At 39.0% G+C, this 18,175-nt stretch overlaps 1 pseudogene; it reads left to right on the plus strand.

Annotated features, from left to right (window-relative positions):
* Window positions 1–348: 348 nt before the first annotated feature.
* Window positions 349–9,612, plus strand: LOC117090899 (annotated as a pseudogene).
* The last annotated feature ends 8,563 nt before the right edge of the window (window positions 9,613–18,175 follow it).

Raw genomic sequence — 18,175 nt, forward strand, 5'->3', positions numbered from 1 at the left:
ACCTACCAACTTTAATTTCATGCCTTCTCAGTCAATCCAGAAGGACAATTTTAGAGTGAAGAGCAGCACAGCCCTCACACAAAAGGGGCCCTAATTCTGAGCCTTATGCCTCAGAGAATGCCACGCTATGGGGTGTCCTCCTTGAAATCTAAGTCCCCTCCAGTGGCTGCAATGCCAACTGAGGAAGCACACCCCTGCTATTCCCTGTTTCTCTCCTTGGGGAACCTGCCCCAACCACATGCCGGGGAATTTAGCTATACATTTGAAACCAAACTGTTTCTACTGATGAGGCTCTGCTAGAAATACTTCCCCAGGTCTTCCCCCATCCCTGCCATCTGCCCACCCCACATGGCCACCCCACCCCACCCCACCCCTACCCAGGTCCAATTTCAGCCCTGCTGCAGGGGATTTGTGGGTGTGTGTGGTTGTTTCTTTTAATAACATTTGATCTCAATGTTGGAAGGGATCTCAGAAGTCTGCAAATCTAATCCCCAGTGAGTAGCAATTGCTTCTTTAATCCTCAGTCATGTTATCTCTGCTGGGACATCCTCAGCTCCCCAGAACTCGGCACGCGGCAGATTGCCGCTGTTGTAGGGCTTGGAGACTGCACCTGTGACTGCCTCCCAGGAGAATTGATGCTGTCTTCTGAAGACAGAGACAGCAATGCTGAATCCCTGCTCCATACATCAACCCTGAAAATGCCTGAAATATTGATGCAGGGTTCTTCGAAAATTTCACTTGAGGCTATTTCCTTGTTTTTATCAAAAATACAGCCTGGACAGCATGGCAAGACCCCATCTCTACAAAAGAAAAAAAATTAGCCAGGCATGGTGGCACGTGTCTGTGATCATAGCTACTCAGGAGGCTGAGGTGGGAGAATTGCTTGAGCTGGCAGGTTGAGGCTGCAGTGAGCTATGATCACACCCCTGCACTCCAGCCTGAGCGACTCCAGCCTGAGCAAGACTCTGTCTCAAAACAAAAAAGAAATTTCCCCTTCCCTTTGCCTTAAGTACATGAAGTTTTATCATTTTACTGCAAAAGGTTTTCCTTTGAGGCTAATATTCACTTCTGCAATCAAGCCTTACATTCCCTTGAGAGGCATTTCTTTATGGAGTTAATTCCTCCTGCCTCTCACAAATGTTTTCTTTCTCACTGCATGGGCTTTAGGTCTTTAAAGACCTTAGATATGGACTCTAAAAGCTGAGAAAATTTCCATTTCCACTAGTACAGGCTTAAAGACCAAGAATGGCAATTTTCATTATTCTTTTGTAGCTATTTTGTCATGAAAAAAATGGCTATTTTTAGAGAAGTAAATGTACTGGAGGCTACTTCAACCTGTCTCATCACAGAACTCACTTCTTGTTTTTCTACATTGGTTGGCCTGAAAAACCTGAAGTTTGTTCTCATTTCTAAGAATGAAGCTATTTTCTTCATTACAAAACCAACCTTAAATAACAGTAAACATTTTAAAGAAAGGGTTTTTGCATGAAGTTTTTCTGCCTGTCCCATATAATTGCTTTCAAATTCTCTTTTTAACCTTAATTTTAATCCTCCATCTCTGTTCTCTCATGTGATAAACTGTTGAATATATTTTCCTCCACTCCCCAGTCTTAAAGACCAGGAATTCAAGAGTTTATTTGCTTCCATTACAAATGTATTCCTTTTTACACCTTAGCCTTACAGATCTGTGAATTTCTTCTCTCTTTTAGTGAATGTGCAAATAATACAAACTGGCAACATAGAAAACAAGAGATACAACTGGGACCAATGACCAGATACTACTTTTTCAGATTATTTTTATAATGTCTTATTTTAAAAAGGAATAAAAAGATATGGTTCATTTTATTCTATTTTATTTTTATTGTATTATTTTATTTTATTTTATTTTTGAGACAGGGTCTTGCTCTGTCACCCAAGCTGGAGTGCAGTGGTACAATCTTGGCTCACTGCAACCTCCACCTCCCAGGCCCAAGCCTCCCACCTCCACCTCCAGGGTAGCTGGGACCACAGGCAGATTCATTTTAATGTTCTTTTTTTGTGTGTATTTTTCAATGAAATAAAATATAATTTATAAATATATGTGCACAATTAATTTTAGCTATTTCAAATAAAGACATAGATCTAAATGTACTAATAATATAGAAACATACCCATCGTAAGTTTCAGATACATAGAGATGTAACTATCTCTCTACATATATCTGAAATACGTATGTATTCAATATATGCGTGTATATGTAAAAATGTTAATTTGCATTTCTAAAGTCTGGAAAGATAAATACTAAACTGTCAAGGGCAGTTATCTCTGGGAGGCATGTTGCCTTGCATCCATGAAGGGAAGGTTCTGCTATCATAGGGGAATTTTCACTTTTGACTCCTTTTTCATCTGTATTGGTAGATAATAAACATATTTCTTGTAAAAATTGTTTAAAAGCCACCAGCACAAAAATAGAAAACAAAAAACAGAGTATACTAAGGACATAGTCAATTAAGAGAAACTATATAAAAATGTAGATATTAATTTCCATCAGAAAACTTTTCTAAGATCTATTTAAGTTTTATTAACTTCCAATTATGTCATTTAGTTTAACTTTATAAACTACCTCTCCTGTTTGTTTTAATGTTCATCATATTTAATTTTGATTGTAGGTTTTTATGCTTGACTTTATAATATTAAAACATTTTCTCTACATAACAGTAGTGAATCATACAAGATTGAAGAGAAATAATTTGTGATGAACTTGGTCTCTTTCCCCTTGTTTACCGTAGGCTGGGGAAATGTAGCTTTTAAGGATATACTATACATGTTTACCCAAGCTAAAATTTCAGAAAGGTTTTAGAGTTAAAGCGTGTCTTCACATAGAATACTTTTTCCTTCCTGGCAAGTAGTCAGTTCTTTATTTTCTTAGCCGGTACGCAGTTTCCAGCTTTGTTGAATCGCTGTTTTCCCCAGGCTGAGTCTAATCAGAATCAATCTCCTTGGAATAGTTCCACAGGATATTTGAAAGAGATGATAAATCAGTTTCCTCATCTTTTTTCTCTTAAAAAAATTCTTTCCCCTGTTTAATTTTTAAAATCTAATAGAATTTCGAGTTCCTGCAAAGATGGAAAACTGGCATGGGTTACCGGCTTCCTTCCCCAGAATCAAACAAGCAGAAGCTCAGAAGGAAGCATAGATTCCAGGAACTAATTACACCAACAGTAAGAAACCCTGGGAGATGGAAGTTCTGCACCTGAAGAGGGTGGGGGAAGACGGGTTGACAACAGCCCAGGAGAGAAGACTGGCAGGGGACATAGGTTAGCGAGAACAAGATAGCATTTTCCTCTTGCGCCTTTCCTACTCTGCTTGCAGACAGTGATTGCCTACCTGTTCACCATGGAAATCAGTGAAACAGGAGTCCAGGGGCTAAAAACAGGCAACCAAATCTCCTACTTTTAGGAGATAATAAAATCAGGGGAGAAATGACCAGCCTAGAGCATTTACTCTTCCATTCTTTCACCAAACTCCCCAGCTATTAACTTCCAAATTATATGTCTAGCCTGGACCTCACCCTTGAATTCTAGACTAGGGTATTCAAAACTGTCTATTTGTAGTTCTTCTTACATGTCTAATAGACATCTCCAGCAAAATATGTCCACTAAATTTCTGATATTTCTCCAAAAATTTGTTCCTTTTGCAGTCTTCCACATTGCAACAAGTGATAAATCTATCCTTCTAGTTAAGGACTCAGTTGCTTTCCAAATCTGCTTGCACCGTCTTCAATTTATATCTCAGTAAGTTCCCAAAAAGGAGAATTGTGAAGCTCTAGAAAGGAATGCAATCTCTAAGCATCATTACGAAGTGAATTGCATGAAGTACGATTAAATGAAAAAAAGCAAGGTGCAGATTAAGGTGTATAGTAGCCTACCTTTTATCTAAGAAAGGAAGGAATGCCAGTATATCTATGTATACATATATATAGATTTTTTTAATGGAAGAATAAGGGGCTAGGCACAGTGACTCATACCTGTAATCCCAACACTTTGGGAGGCCAAGGTGGGAGGACTGCTTGAGCCCAGTGGTTCAAGGTTACAGGGAGCTGTGATTATGCCACTGCGCTCTATGCTGGGTGACAGAGCAAGACCCTGTCTCTACAAAAACAAACAAACAAAAAACTGGAAGAATAAATTTAACTCTAATGAAAAATGGAAGGAAAAAACAAGTTAGAGGGAATAGGGTTAGAAGTTAAACTTCTCGAGGCTGGGCGCGGTGGCTCAAGCCTGTAATCCCAGCACTTTGGGAGGCCGAGACGGGCGGATCATGAGGTCAGGAGATCGAGACCATCCTGGCTAACATGGTGAAACCCCCTCTCTACTAAAAAAATACAAAAAAAAAAAAAAAACCAGCCGGGCGAGGTGGCAGGCGCCTGTAGTCCCAGCTACTTGGGAGGCTGAGGCAGGAGAATGGCGTAAACTCGGGAGGCGGAGCTTGCAGTGAGCTGAGATCTGGCCACTGCACTCCAGCCTGGGCGACAGAGCAAGACTCCGTCTCAAAAAAAAAAAAAAAAAAAAGAAGTTAAACTTCTCTGAATATACTTTGTTTTAGAGCTTTTGACTTACAAACCACATAAATGGTTTACATAATTTAAAAATAAAATTAAATAAAGGTGAGAAAATATCAGTTCCTAAAAATTGAGAACAAATACTAAGTTGATGGTTTAACTATTAACATATAGAGAAAGTGATATCTAATTAATTCAATAACTTCAAAACATATTAATTTGACTGTACCCTCCTAGTGGGATATATTCTAAGGGAAAAATAGAATTGCAAAGAAATCTTACATTGTATTCAGGGCTCATTTGTTAATAACAATATTGATATGGTGAGTATCAAACTAACATACACACGTATATGACACGGTATAGAAAATAAGTAATTTCGTAATGATGTTTGAAACAATTATATATACAAATAGAACAGGTTAAACTATGTTAAGTTAAAGCTGCCTCCTTGCATATTTTAAGTTTGACCTAAAGTGGACTGTAACCTAATTGGATATGTAAACAGACTGTAACCTATCACAGGTTGCCAACTGTTGAAACCATGTTCAAACAAGGCAAACACTGAGCTGTAACCAACCCAGTTGTTTCTGTACCTCACTTCTGTTTTCTGTTCACCACTTTCCTTTTTCTGTCCATAAATATTATCCAACCACGTGACAGCTCCACAGTTACTCCAAACCTATTCTGGCTCCAGGAGATGGGAACGCGCCCCGATTTGTGAATCCCTCTTTGCTCAATTGTGTCTAAAGTTTTTCTTTTAACAAGCAAATAAGTAATTATGCTAATTAGTAAGAGTAAAGAAGTGCAAATATAAAATCAAAGAAGGTAGGTAAAGAAAAACTAATATTTTATTTGAATTGGAAATATGAGTACTAACTCATGAGGTATTTCTCTTTCCCATAAACAAAAACATATTTCTAGCTCTGTCCAGGAAACAGGCCTTCATACATTGACCAACCCAATAGCAGTGAGGACCTCTAGTGCCAGATCGTGATCTCTGAAGGGCTCCTTGGGAAAATGGATGATTTCGTGTCTGGAGCAGGAATGAGCCTAGAAGACCTTGTCATGCTAGAAAACAAGGAAGCTACTAAAGTCTGCTGGATTCAGGTTAAAAGGTCACAGGAACCAATTTGAAGGCACTCACAATAGCCAAAGATGGGACATTATCAATAAGAATAATGATTACAACAGAGAGACTTAAATATGTTAAAATCCATAAGTTCATAATGACACTTTTTTAAAAGTCTCATTGATCATCTTTAAAAGATAAAAAAGAACCAAATACTTTTTTCCAAAAATGGAAATGTGAGAGTTATATCCCATGGGACAAATCCTCAGCCAGCAATGTACAGGAGTCAGTGATAAATATTCCCTCTTCCCCTTCAAGTAGATGATTCTTAAGTGTGCTGCACATGACTTTCCAGAGGGTCCCTAACAAGGATTAATCTCCAGTTCTCCACAGTGCCATCCACTCAATAAGGTGCTCTTAAATTATCTTTCCCTCCTTTCCTGCTTCATTCTTCCCTTATTCTTCTTTGAAGGATTATTTTCCAAAATAATGACCATCGCACAAGCCTTGTCTCAGGCTCAGCACTTTGAAGAAACCTAGGCTAAACAGTTGGTATTAGAAGTAGCTCTGCATAATGGAATACTAGTCAGTCTTGAAAACAAAACAAGGAAATCCTGTCCTTTTCAATAACATGGATGAATCTGAATGACATTTTGTTAAATGAAATAAGCCAGATCCAGAAAGAGAAGTACCACATGAACTCACTTAGATGTGAAATCTAAAAAAATCAAACTCACTGAAGCAGAGAGTAGAATGGTGAGGGGTAGGGAGGTCATTAAGGAGATGTCAGTCAAAAGATATAAAATTTCAGTTTCATAGGAGGAATAAGTTTAAGAGATCTATCATAGAATATAACAACGTTAGATGGTGATTGTGAAACATGGTTATAGTTATAACAATGTGTGATGTACTTGAGAATTGCCAGGAGTAGATTTTATGCGTTCTTGCCACAAAAAGTAAGTATTTCAAAAATTATGTGGCATGTCATAAATATATGCAACTTTTATTTGTCAATTTAAAAACAGTGAAATAAAGAAGTAGCTCTAGAAAGCAGACCCTCAGATTGAGATGCTGAGACTGGGTCACTTACTGGTCAGCCTTGAAAAGCCCCAAGTAGGATAAGCAGGAAAGAGATAATTATAAAAACTATGAATTTGGTTGACTTTTGTTCACGGCTTTAGAGGTCTTGAAGAAAAAGGGGAAAAAACCACAGATGGGCGCAGGTTAAGTTGATAACTCAAGACACACTGTGAAAGTGAGAAAGCTTCCATGGTAGTGTTTGAAGAGGTTCTTATCCTTTGTAGCCACAGGGCAGATGCTATTCAAAAGCAAGCCCAGAATTGAATTGCCAGTCTAGCAGAGCTCCAAGAATACTGAATGATAGCCTCAATAGATCTCTTCTGTCAAGGTCAAAGATCTAGTATGATAATCGTGAGAATCAGAGACTAAGATGAGGATATTTGGTTGCATGAACCTGACCGCCTTGAACCAAATATCCTCATCTTAGTCTCTGATTCTCACGATTATCATACCAGATCTTTGACCTTGACAGAAGAGACCTACTGAGGTTTTTTTTCACCAACCTGAAGGATTAAGGTTCCTCCCCCTTATTAAAAGAGAACAGCGGCCATTCAATAGGAGACCTTGCAGAGGGCTCGTGTGAAGCAGGTGCTTCACAAAATGGTGCTTGTCCTTCTCAAGACCTAACTCTATCTTCCCTAACTACCTCCAAACCAGTGACAGGAACAAGGCACAGCACAACTTAAGTGAAGATTCTTCCTCCTGAACATATTATATACACATACAACAAGCTTAAAGACCTGGTTAACATATATTAATTGGAGTGTGTATGGGAGTGGAGCTTAAGGATGTTAGACTGGGGAGGGAGAATATAAGGTGAGCTAAGGGAGCAGATAATGATATGGGAGCACTCTTTCATGACTCGTGACTTGAAACTTAATGTCCTGATAAGGACACTTGTAGTCAGTCCTAAAATGGTGTTGGGACGACTCCTCGAGGCTTGGATACAGTGTCAATCTCTCATGAGATAGAGATGCTGGAACTGCCTCAACAGAGTGTTGAGAAAGGTGTCAACAAGTTCAGAAAGGTATACATATTAAAATCCTTTGCGATGTGAATCAGAGAACCTAACACCTGACTAGGTCCCCCAGGAAGGCCAAAGTAATAACCAGTACAGGAAGTAATAACAGTGGTAGCGAGGCGCCAGCGTCTTTTGAGGTCAGCCATAACTGTCCCTTAGTACATCTGTGTATTTTATGTCTTAGTACATTTGAGAGCAAGAGATTTTGCAAAGGAATTGGGCTATTATCAATGGGGATGATAACATTCAAGAATAGCAGAGACCAGATGGTGGCATCTAATCTTAAAAGTCAGGAGGAGCATAATTACTGTGATACAGACCAAAGCTAGAGTGACAGTCAAGGTTTCTTGACCTACTAGTATCTGTGGCAATGGCCAATAAGAGCAATACAGAAGGGCAACCAATTAGACTACTACTTGGTTTATATAACCACACAAAAATTGAAAGCTAGTGAACAAAAGGCTGATGTCAGTCACCAAATGGATAATTGCAATCCTATATTTCAGATCTCAGGCCAGTTCTCTGAACTAAAGCCTACTGATTTAAGAGGAAGTCTAACCTCCTTGATAAGGAATCCTGCAATGCCACTGCAAATACATACAATAAGCATGCCCCCATTCCCTCCCCAAAGGGACCTGCAGCCTTTTTCCAGATATACTAGGGAAAAGGGAAACACCCAGATTTTTGGGAGCCATTAGACATACAGTCTTAGCTGATACTTCTGCCAGGGGGTCTGAAATGCCAGCATAGTCCCCAGGTTAGAGTGGGAGCTTATGAAAGCCAGGAGATATATGGAGTCCCTGTCCCAGTCTATTTCACAGTGGGTACATGGGCTACATAAACCTACCAGTGATGGTCAGGCCCCTGAGTGCATAATTGGGATGGTTATAATTAAAAACTGGAAAAGCCCTCAGATTTCTTTCTTGACCTGTTGTATTAGAGTTATTACAGTAAAATTGACCCAGTGGAAGCCTCTAAGCTCACCTATGTCTTCTCTTCCAGCCATGATGGTATATCGGAAGGAAAGCCACATCTTGAAAAGAATTACAGAAATTAGTGCCACCTTTAACGAAGGAAAGGAGGCAGGGATAGTGGTCTCCATCACATTCCAATTTAATTTGCTTTTCTGGCCCTGAAAGAAATAAAAAGAAAAAAATTAACTGCCTGCTGGACTACTAATTTAAACCTATAAAAATTGAACAACGTTGTAGTCCCATATACAGCTGCCATCCCATTGTCACTGCAACCCAGATACATTGCAATATGGCACCTTAACTGAAATAGACAACACAGCCCTGTGTTGCTTGGTCTACATTATGGAGTTGGCAAGGGCATTCTTTTCAATCCTCAGCAAGAAAGAGGGCCAAATGTTTTTCAGGTTTTTGCTTTTAATGTGAGATTAGCAGCAATATTCCTTTACTGTTTTGCCCCAAGGCTCTGTTAACTATCCCACTCTTTGGCATATTTCACCATGGAGCAGCACTTTCACCTGACCCAGTACTCAAAGAGGTCCATCAAGAACTGAAGGAGTCTCCAGTCCATACCTCCAAGACGACAAAGAAAAGAAGGAACAATGGTCGTGCCAAAATGGGCCACGGCCACATGCAGCTTATTTGCTGCACGAACTGTGCCCAATGTGTGCCCAAGGACAAGGCCATTAAGAAATTCGTCATTTGAAACATAGTGGAGGCTGCAACAGTCAGGGACGTTCCTGAAATGAACATCTTCGATGCCTATGTGCTTCCCAAGCTGCATGTGAAGCTGCATTACTGTGTGAGTTATCCAGTTCACGACAAATTAGTCAGGAATTGACTTCGTGAAGCCCATAAGGACCGAACACCCCCACCCAGGTTTAGACCTGTGGATGCTGCCACACGACCCCCACCAAAACCCACGTAAGGAGCTGAGTTCTTAAAGGCTGAAGACAGACTATTCTCTGGAGAAAAATAAAATGGGAATTATACTTCAAAAAAAATGAGCTGAAGGAGCTGCAGATCCGTGCCAACAAGGGAAATCAGCAGATCAGTGATAATGTGTCTGGGTTGCAATGGCAATTGATGCCCTACACTGTCCTCTAGAGCATTAAAAGTGACTGCTTCTTCATTTTCACCCTTAAAAGCTTGCACAAATTTCTTCTGTGGCCAGCTCCAACCTGGAACCATACAAGGAAGGAAATTCTGAGAATTGTTTGACTTTAGCTAGGTTAAAACACCATACAACCATGACGTCAACTTTCTTGGGTACAGTGAAAATTATCTCAGACAGTAGTTTTCAAATGTTATTGTGCAAAAGATTCACCAGACATTCTGATTGTCTGTTGCTGTATAATAATCCTCCTTCACATGAATGCCATAAAACAGCCATTTTATTACACCTAAGGATTCCATGGGTCAAGAATTCCAACAGAGCGCAGTGAGGATGGCATGTTTCTGCTTCACAATGTCTGGGGGATGCCACTGGAAAGGTTTAAGCAGTTGGGGATGTCTCAAATGTCTACGGATGAAGTCTTCTTCACTGATATGTCTGGTACCTAGGCTAGGATGACTCGAATGCTGGGCTTAACTGGGATTATCAACCAAGCTTTTCCATGTGGCCTCTCCCTGTGGCTTAGGCTTTCTCGGCATGGCAGCCTTCTTACATGATGGCTCAGGGCTCCCAGGGCAAGTATACCTGCAAACAATGCAGTAGCTGCACGGCCGCTCTGACTTAACTCAAAAGTTATGCTGCGTCATTTCTGCCACCTTCAATTAGTTATATGAGTGAGTGGCTGATGCTAGTCCAGATTCAAGGGGAAGTGGAGGTAGACCCCACCTCTCAATGGAAATAACATCAAAGAACTTGAGGTCATTTATCACACTGAAACCTTCAAAATGCAGATTCCATCTTTTCAATTAAATACAGGGGTGTAAAAGCAGAATTTCTCTATTGCCTCTTAGAAAATTATCCAAAAATAGCAAGGAGAAGGAGAAACGCAAACACAAACATAATATATGGTAAAATTAGGGAACAGTTAAAACCTTGAACCTCAAAGTATGCAAAAGAATGCCAAAAGTGGAGAAAATTAAGCAGGGATTCAAAAAAGTTCAGAGAGGGAGCAATCACTCAGGATTGTACATCTCAGAAAGAAGTGGCAAAGACATTTCACCAAGGTTAAGGGCATGCACTGAAGTACAAAATCAAAATCACTGGTTTGCACCAATGGGAACTGGCATGCACAGGTTGATTTTAAAAAATTATGTAGGTTTAAAAGAAGAATCCCTTGATGCAGGCATATTCACTTCCTCCACATTCTCTTCCTCTTCTCCTCCTTCTCATCATCTGTCCATGGGGTATTAAGAAAAGTGAACAGATTTTATCTGGTTGGGTGCAGGGAAGGCTAAATAAACTCCCATATTGAGATAAATAAATTCCCATACTGAGAATTGTTTCTTAAAAGTTCCCTAGCTTGAAACACATTCTTGCCCCTTCTCCACGTTGACTTACCATGAATCGCTGATACAGTAAACACTGTATTTACTTAAAACTAAATATTCAAGGGCTGGGCACAGTGGCTCAGGTCTATAATCCCAGCACTTTGGGAGGCCGAGGTGGGTGGATCACTTAAGATCAGGAGTTCGAGACCAGCTGGGCCAATGTGGTGAAACCCCATCTCTACTGAAAACGTAACAATTAGCCAGGCACGATGGTGCATGCCTGTAATTCCAGCTACTTGGGAGGCTGAGGGACGAGAATTACTTGAACCCAGGAGGCAGAGGTTGCAGTGAGCCGAGATCACACCACTGCACTCCAACCTGGGCAACAGAGCGAGATTCAGTCTCAAAAAAAAAAAACTAAGTATTCAAAATAGAACCAACACAGGAGCTGTCCAGAAATACAAGAGGAAAAAAAAAAATCGAGAAAAGGAACAGAAAAAAAATGGGTCAAAAACCACCAGAAAAATATCCCTATAAAGCAGATGAAAATTTAGGCCAAATATTTTGTCATGAATTATAAAATTTTAATGAAACAATTATCACTGTAGAACAAAACTAAAAAGCAGATACAAAAACTCAAGAGAGCTCAGAAAGAAGCAGAAATAAAAATATCAGAGAAATGAAAAAAATGAGGGAAAGAATAGACTGCAGAAACTGAAAAAGAAGGCAGGAATGAGAAAAGCAAGCAAAGCCGAACAAACGTGGAAATGATAAAGTAAAATGTGAATGGTATGAAGCTCTACAGTGTATAAATGATATAATCAGCAAAAATTGAGTGGCGACCAAGAGGGAAGATAGAAAGCAGTAAGTAATTTGATTTATTCATCATTTAGAGTCAGATGTTAAAAATATAACTTTAAAATAATAAATTAATAATAAAACCATAGTACATTTACTAGTTCAAAGGTAAACATTAGGAAGTGAGTAATGTGGCTAAAATCTAGCAGTAGAAGAGTCTTATAGTTTGAATTGTGTTCCTCCAAAAAAGACGTTGAAATCCTAACCCCCAGAGCCTATGAATGTAGCCTGATTTAGAAATAGGGTGTTTCCAGATGATTAAGCTAAGATGAGGTTATTAGGGTGGGCCCTAATCCACTGTGACTGCCCCCTTATTTAAAAAAAAGTGGAAATTTGAACTCAGAGACAGCCAAATACAGAGTGAAGACAATGTGAAGACACAAAGAGAATGCCATCTGCAAGCCAAGGAATACCTGAGACCACCAGAAGCTAGGAGAGTGACATGGAACAGGTCCTTCCCTCCCAGCCCTCAGGAGAAACTAACCCTGCTGACACTTTGATCTTGAACTTCTAGCCTCCAGAACTGTGGGAGAATAATTTCTGTTGCTTAAACCACCCACATCTTGGTACTTTGTTATAGCACCCCTTCCAAACTAACACCAGGAGGGAGGTGGAAGAACAAAGACGTTAATTTTATTGCTGCTCATTGTAGGAAATTAATTGGCCTTATCTCAAGAAATGCAGGTGAATAGGGTGTTATAAATAACATAGTTATAAAGGAAACCATTTGTATAAAAATACAAATGCTTTAGTATTTGCACAGGAAACACACAAAAAAAGAGGTTATAAATTGTGAAAATAGAAAATATAACTTGAAATGTTATGACAAAAACCAAACATTTGTCTTGGAATTAATGTGAAATAGCTAAATACACTTTTTTAAAAATCTGCAAATTGGATTGCAAAGCAAACCTCTGTTTTGGGCACACCTAAAAGAGATTTTCTATTGTCTATTGCTTTGTTCCTTTGAAAACGAATCTTTAGTGATGAGATAGGGGCTGAGGAGTATGATATCCCTGAAGGTAACTCCAGTACTATATTACCTTTGAATACACATTCTCATCCATCACAAATAAATTTGGAAACTTCTCTGGTAAAGATCATATGCATATGGATGCATCTCTGCACAAGAAAAGTGTGATTTCAGATGTAGAGTGCATTATAGGGCATATAGGCAGAGGTGGAATTCTTTGTCCATAGTCAAACATGTGTGCTCAAAATTCAAAGAAGTTAAAAATAAAAAGATAGCAGGAGTGTGTCTGAAAAGTCTAACTGTGAAAAAGCTGGGGATATGATCTTAATATGAGAGTTAAGAGCAAAAAGCATTAACAAGATTTTTAAAGCACTTTATAATGAAAAAGGATGTAATGTATGATAAAGATATGAGTTACATGTATCTGTGCACCAAATCACATAGCATCAAAAAGTCATAAAAGCAAACCTTTAGGTGATACAGGGAGAAGTAGGCAGTATGGGACTCCTTAACCTCTTTTTCCACCCATGAAAGATAAAGTAGATTATTCAGTCCTCCACACATTTATCTCTAAAACCCTCCAGACTTGCTTAAGATTACAACCTAAAGAGAGTATCTGCACTACATGTGAAATGGTATAGTGTTATTTGAAGATAGATTAGTCAAAAATTCATACTGAAACTAAGGAAAATTCTTTTAAAATTTTTTAAGAAATATAATTGATAAACTAAGCAGATAAAATGAAATCATATAAAATACTCAGTTGAAACCAGAGAAGGCAGAAAGAGAAGCCTCTGGCAATAAATAGAAAATAGTTGCAAATAGTTGATATTCATTCAACTATATCAGTAAATATACCAATTAAGAGACAGAGGCTGAGCACAGCGGCTTACGCCTGTAATTCCAGCACTTTGGGAGGACAAAGTAGGCAGACTGCCTGAGCCCAGGAGTTCAAGACCACCTGGGCAACATGGCGAAACCCCATCTCTGCAAAAAATAAACAAAATTAGCCAGGCATGGTGGCATGTGTCTGTAGTCTCAGCTTACTCAGGAGGCTGAGGTGAGGGGATCATCGTAGCCCAGGAGGTTAAGGCTGCAGTGAGCCGTGATCATGCCACTGCACTCCAGCCTGGGTGACAGAGCAAGACCAAGAAAGAAAAGAAAAGAAAAGAAGGAAGGAAGGAGAGAAAGAAAGAAAGAAAGAAAACAGACACTGTCAGAGTGGATAAGGAAAGCAAGACTGTATATTATCTACAAGAAAACCATTCTTATTATAAAGACAGATTAAAAATAAAGGAATGGAAAAATAAAGAAAGGAATGAAAGAAAGAGAGAGAAGGAAAAAGAAAGAAAGGAAGGAAGGAAGGAAAGAAAAGAAAGAAAGAAAGAAAGAAAGAAAGAAAGAAAGAAAGAAAGAAAGAAAAGAAAGAAAGAGAAAGAAAGAAAGGGAAAGGAAGGAAGGAAGGAAGGAAATAGAGATGGATAAATCGTTCTAACACTAATCAAAAGAATACTGGAGGAGCCATATTAATTTCAGACAAACGGACTTCAGAATGAGGAAATTTTTCTGCGATGGAGAAGCACTCTGTAATGATAAAGGGGTCAATTCTCCAAGAAGACATAACAATCCTAAATGTGCCGAAGTCCAAGTTGAATGGAGAAACAGACAACTCCACTATTTATAGTTGGAAACTTCAACAACTTTCTGTTAGTAATTGATAAATCAAGTAGGCAGAAAATCAGTAAGGATATAGTTGACCTGAGCAGCACTATCAATCACTTGATCTAATTAACATTATAGATTATTCCATTCAACAACAGCAGAATACACATTATTCTTAAGCCCACACAGGACATTCATCAAGATAAACCACATTCTGGGGCATAACACACACCTTAGCAAATTTAGAAGAATAGAAATCATACAAAGGAATTTATCACACCACAATCAGATTAAACTAGAAATCAATAACAAAAAGATAGCTAGGAAATCCCTCTAATATTTAGAAATTAAACAACACACTTCTTAGTAACACATGGGTCAAAGAATAAGGCTCAAAGAATAAGGCTTTAAAAGGTATATTTTGACTATTTTAAAGCACTTTCTTACAGTCATTAATCAGAAAATACTATGAGCTGGGCTCGGTGGCTCACACCTGTTATCCCTGCACTTTGGGAGGCTGAAGTGGGTGGATCACCCGAGGTCAGGAGCTCGAGACTAGCCTGGCCAACATGGTGAAACTCCGTTTCTACTAAAAATACAAAAAATTAGTCTAATGTGGTGGCACACGCCTGTAGTCCCAGCTACTCAGGAGGCTGAGACAGGAGAATCGCTTGAACCCAAGAGGCAAAGGCTGCAGTGAGCCAAGATCGCACCACTGCACTCTAGCCTGGGTGAGACAGAGCGAGACTCTATCCCAAAAAAAAAGAAAGAAAATATTATTATGAATACCCATAATTGCATGTTAAATTGGTAACTTTGTTATGTATTTTTATATTTATTTATTTATTTATTTATTTTTTTTTTTTTTTGAGGCGGAGTCTCGCTCTGTGGCCCGGACTGGAGTGCAGTGGCCAGATCTCAGCTCACTGCAGCTCCGCCTCCCGGGTTCCCGCCATTCTCCTGCCTCAGCCTCCCGAGTAGCTGGGACTACAGGCGCCCACCACCTCGCCCGGCTAGTTTTTGTATTTTTAGTAGAGACGGGGTTTCACCGTGTTAGCCAGGATGGTCTCGATCTCTGACCTCGTGATCCGCCCGTCTCGGCCTCCCAAAGTGCTGGGATTACAGGCTTGAGCCACCGCGCCCGGCCCGTATTTTATATATTTAAAATAAAATGCTTTCCAAATAGACATTCTCCCGATAGGAATTACTATCTGAACTCTTCCCCGGAATTCTCTCTCACCTTTCCCTGCTAACCTAAAACCTGTTCCACTTTCTTGGTTCACAAGCTCCATTGTTTCCACAATTTCAGCCTCACATTGCTCTCTGCATTTTCTCTAAGCACAGGTAGTCAGCAAATATGTCAGTTTTTAAGTTATATAGGCTCAACAACTTATCTTTTATGGGAAGTTTATAATATTTTGAACTAAATAAAAATGGAAATACAATTTATCAAAATCTATGAGGTGCAGCAAAAAACAGTGATTAAAGGGAAATTTAGTGCGTGTATTAGAAAAACAAAAAGATGTAAAGCCAATAACCTAAGCTTCCACCTAAGAAACTAGAGCAAGAAGACAATTTAATCCTAACACAGGAACAGAAGAAATAAAAATTAGAACAGAAATCAATGAAGTTGAGCACAGAAAAACAATAGAAGGAATCAACAAAACCAAAGACTGGTTCTTTGGAAAGAACAATAAAATTGATAAACTTTTACCCAAACTAACTAAGAAAAAAAGAGGAGACACAGATTACCAATGTCAGAAATAAAAGAAGGGTTATCACTACTGATCACATAGATATTAAAAGGAGAAAAGAAGAATACTACAAACAACTCTATGCCAACAAATTTGATAATTTAGATGAAATGGACCAATTCCTTGAAAGACACAAACTACCAAAATTCACACAAGGATCAATAATCTGAATAGCTTTATTTCTATCAAATAAATGGAATCAATAATTAATAGCCTTCCAAGAAAGAAATCTGAAGGCCCAGATGTTTTCACTGGTGAGTTTGCCAACCTATACAAAAAATAATTTAGCAATATCTTTCAAAATTTTAAATGTACATATCCTTTGGACCAGGAAACTTTTCTTCAGGTTTATTTATACATGTGGGATATGATACATGTCAGAAGTTATTCATTGCAATATTGTTCCTATTATCAAAAGATTGAAAACAATGTGAGCCTCCATTGATAGGCTCCTTGTTAAGTGTTTATGGCACATCCATACATGAAAATCCATACAGCTGGGAAAAACGTGAATCATTCCTCATATATCACTATGGCATGATTTCCAAAATATATTGGCACATGACAACAAAAGAACAATTTACAGAAACCATAAGTATAGTACATTATCATTTGTGTAATAAGAAAGTAGAAAGAAAAATATATGCATGTATTTGCATGTCTATGCACAAAAAAACTCTGGAAAAATACATATGAAAGTAATATAACAATGCATACTTTTATGCTGGGCGCAGTGGCTTACGCCTGTAATCCCAGCACTTTGGGAGGCTGAGGCAGGTGGTTTCTTAAGGTCAGGAGTTTGAGAACAGCCTAGCCAACATGGTGAAACCCCATCTCTACTAAAAATACAAAAATTAGCTGGGTATGGTGGCATGCGCCTGTAATCCCAGCTACTTGGGAGGCTAAGAGTCAAAAATCACTTGAACCTGGGAGGCGGAGGTTGCAGCGAGCCAAGATCGTGCCACTGCACTCCAGTCCTGGGTGAAAGAGTGTGACCCTGCCTTAAAAAAAAAAAAAAGGCAACAATGCATACTTCTAAGAAAGGGAAAAGGGTAGCTGAGAAACAGAGTCTAGGAGAAAAATTCTTTATCTCATATCCTTTAGTATATTTTGAATTTTTGAAATATACATTTTACTTAAAAAAAATGAAAAATTTTAAAAGTTAAGAGTTTCCCTGCTGCCCCCTCTCAGAGATTCTGATTTGGGGCCAAGGAATCTGCATAATTAACAGGCTCTCCAAGTGATACAGCAGATGCAAGGAGCACACTGAGAAACACTGACCCACGTCATAGGTCGACATGTGAGAGTAATATAAGAGAAGTATCACAAAGAATTGAGGATTTAGGAGGGAAAAAAGAAAATGTAAGGATGAAGAGAGCCAAAGACAACATCCAAGTGCCGATCCCAATAGAGTGGGAAACTTACAACATTGTACTAAATAAGATGGAAGGGGAATTTTCCAAAATAAAGGACAATACACCCATGTGGATGTCATTGGAGACTGGCTCCTTTTACTGTTCTAGATACAATTTTAATGTGGATTATGTCATCAAAAAGAAATAGCTGACATTAGGCTGGGCATGGTGGCTCATGTCTGTAATCCCAGCACTTTGGGAGGCTGAAGTGGGTGGATCACCTGAGGTCAGGAGTTCGAGACCAGCCTGGACAAATGACGAAACCCTGTCTCTACTAAAAATACAAAAATTAGCTGGGTATGGTGGCATGCGCCTGTAATCCCAGCTACTTGGGAGGCTAAGAGTCAAAAATCACTTGAACCTGGGAGGCGGAGGTTGCAGCGAGCC

The sequence above is a fragment of the Trachypithecus francoisi genome, unplaced genomic scaffold (assembly GCF_009764315.1).
Source record: "Trachypithecus francoisi isolate TF-2019V2 unplaced genomic scaffold, Tfra_2.0 Lachesis_group11, whole genome shotgun sequence".
Lineage (NCBI taxonomy): Eukaryota > Metazoa > Chordata > Mammalia > Primates > Cercopithecidae > Trachypithecus > Trachypithecus francoisi.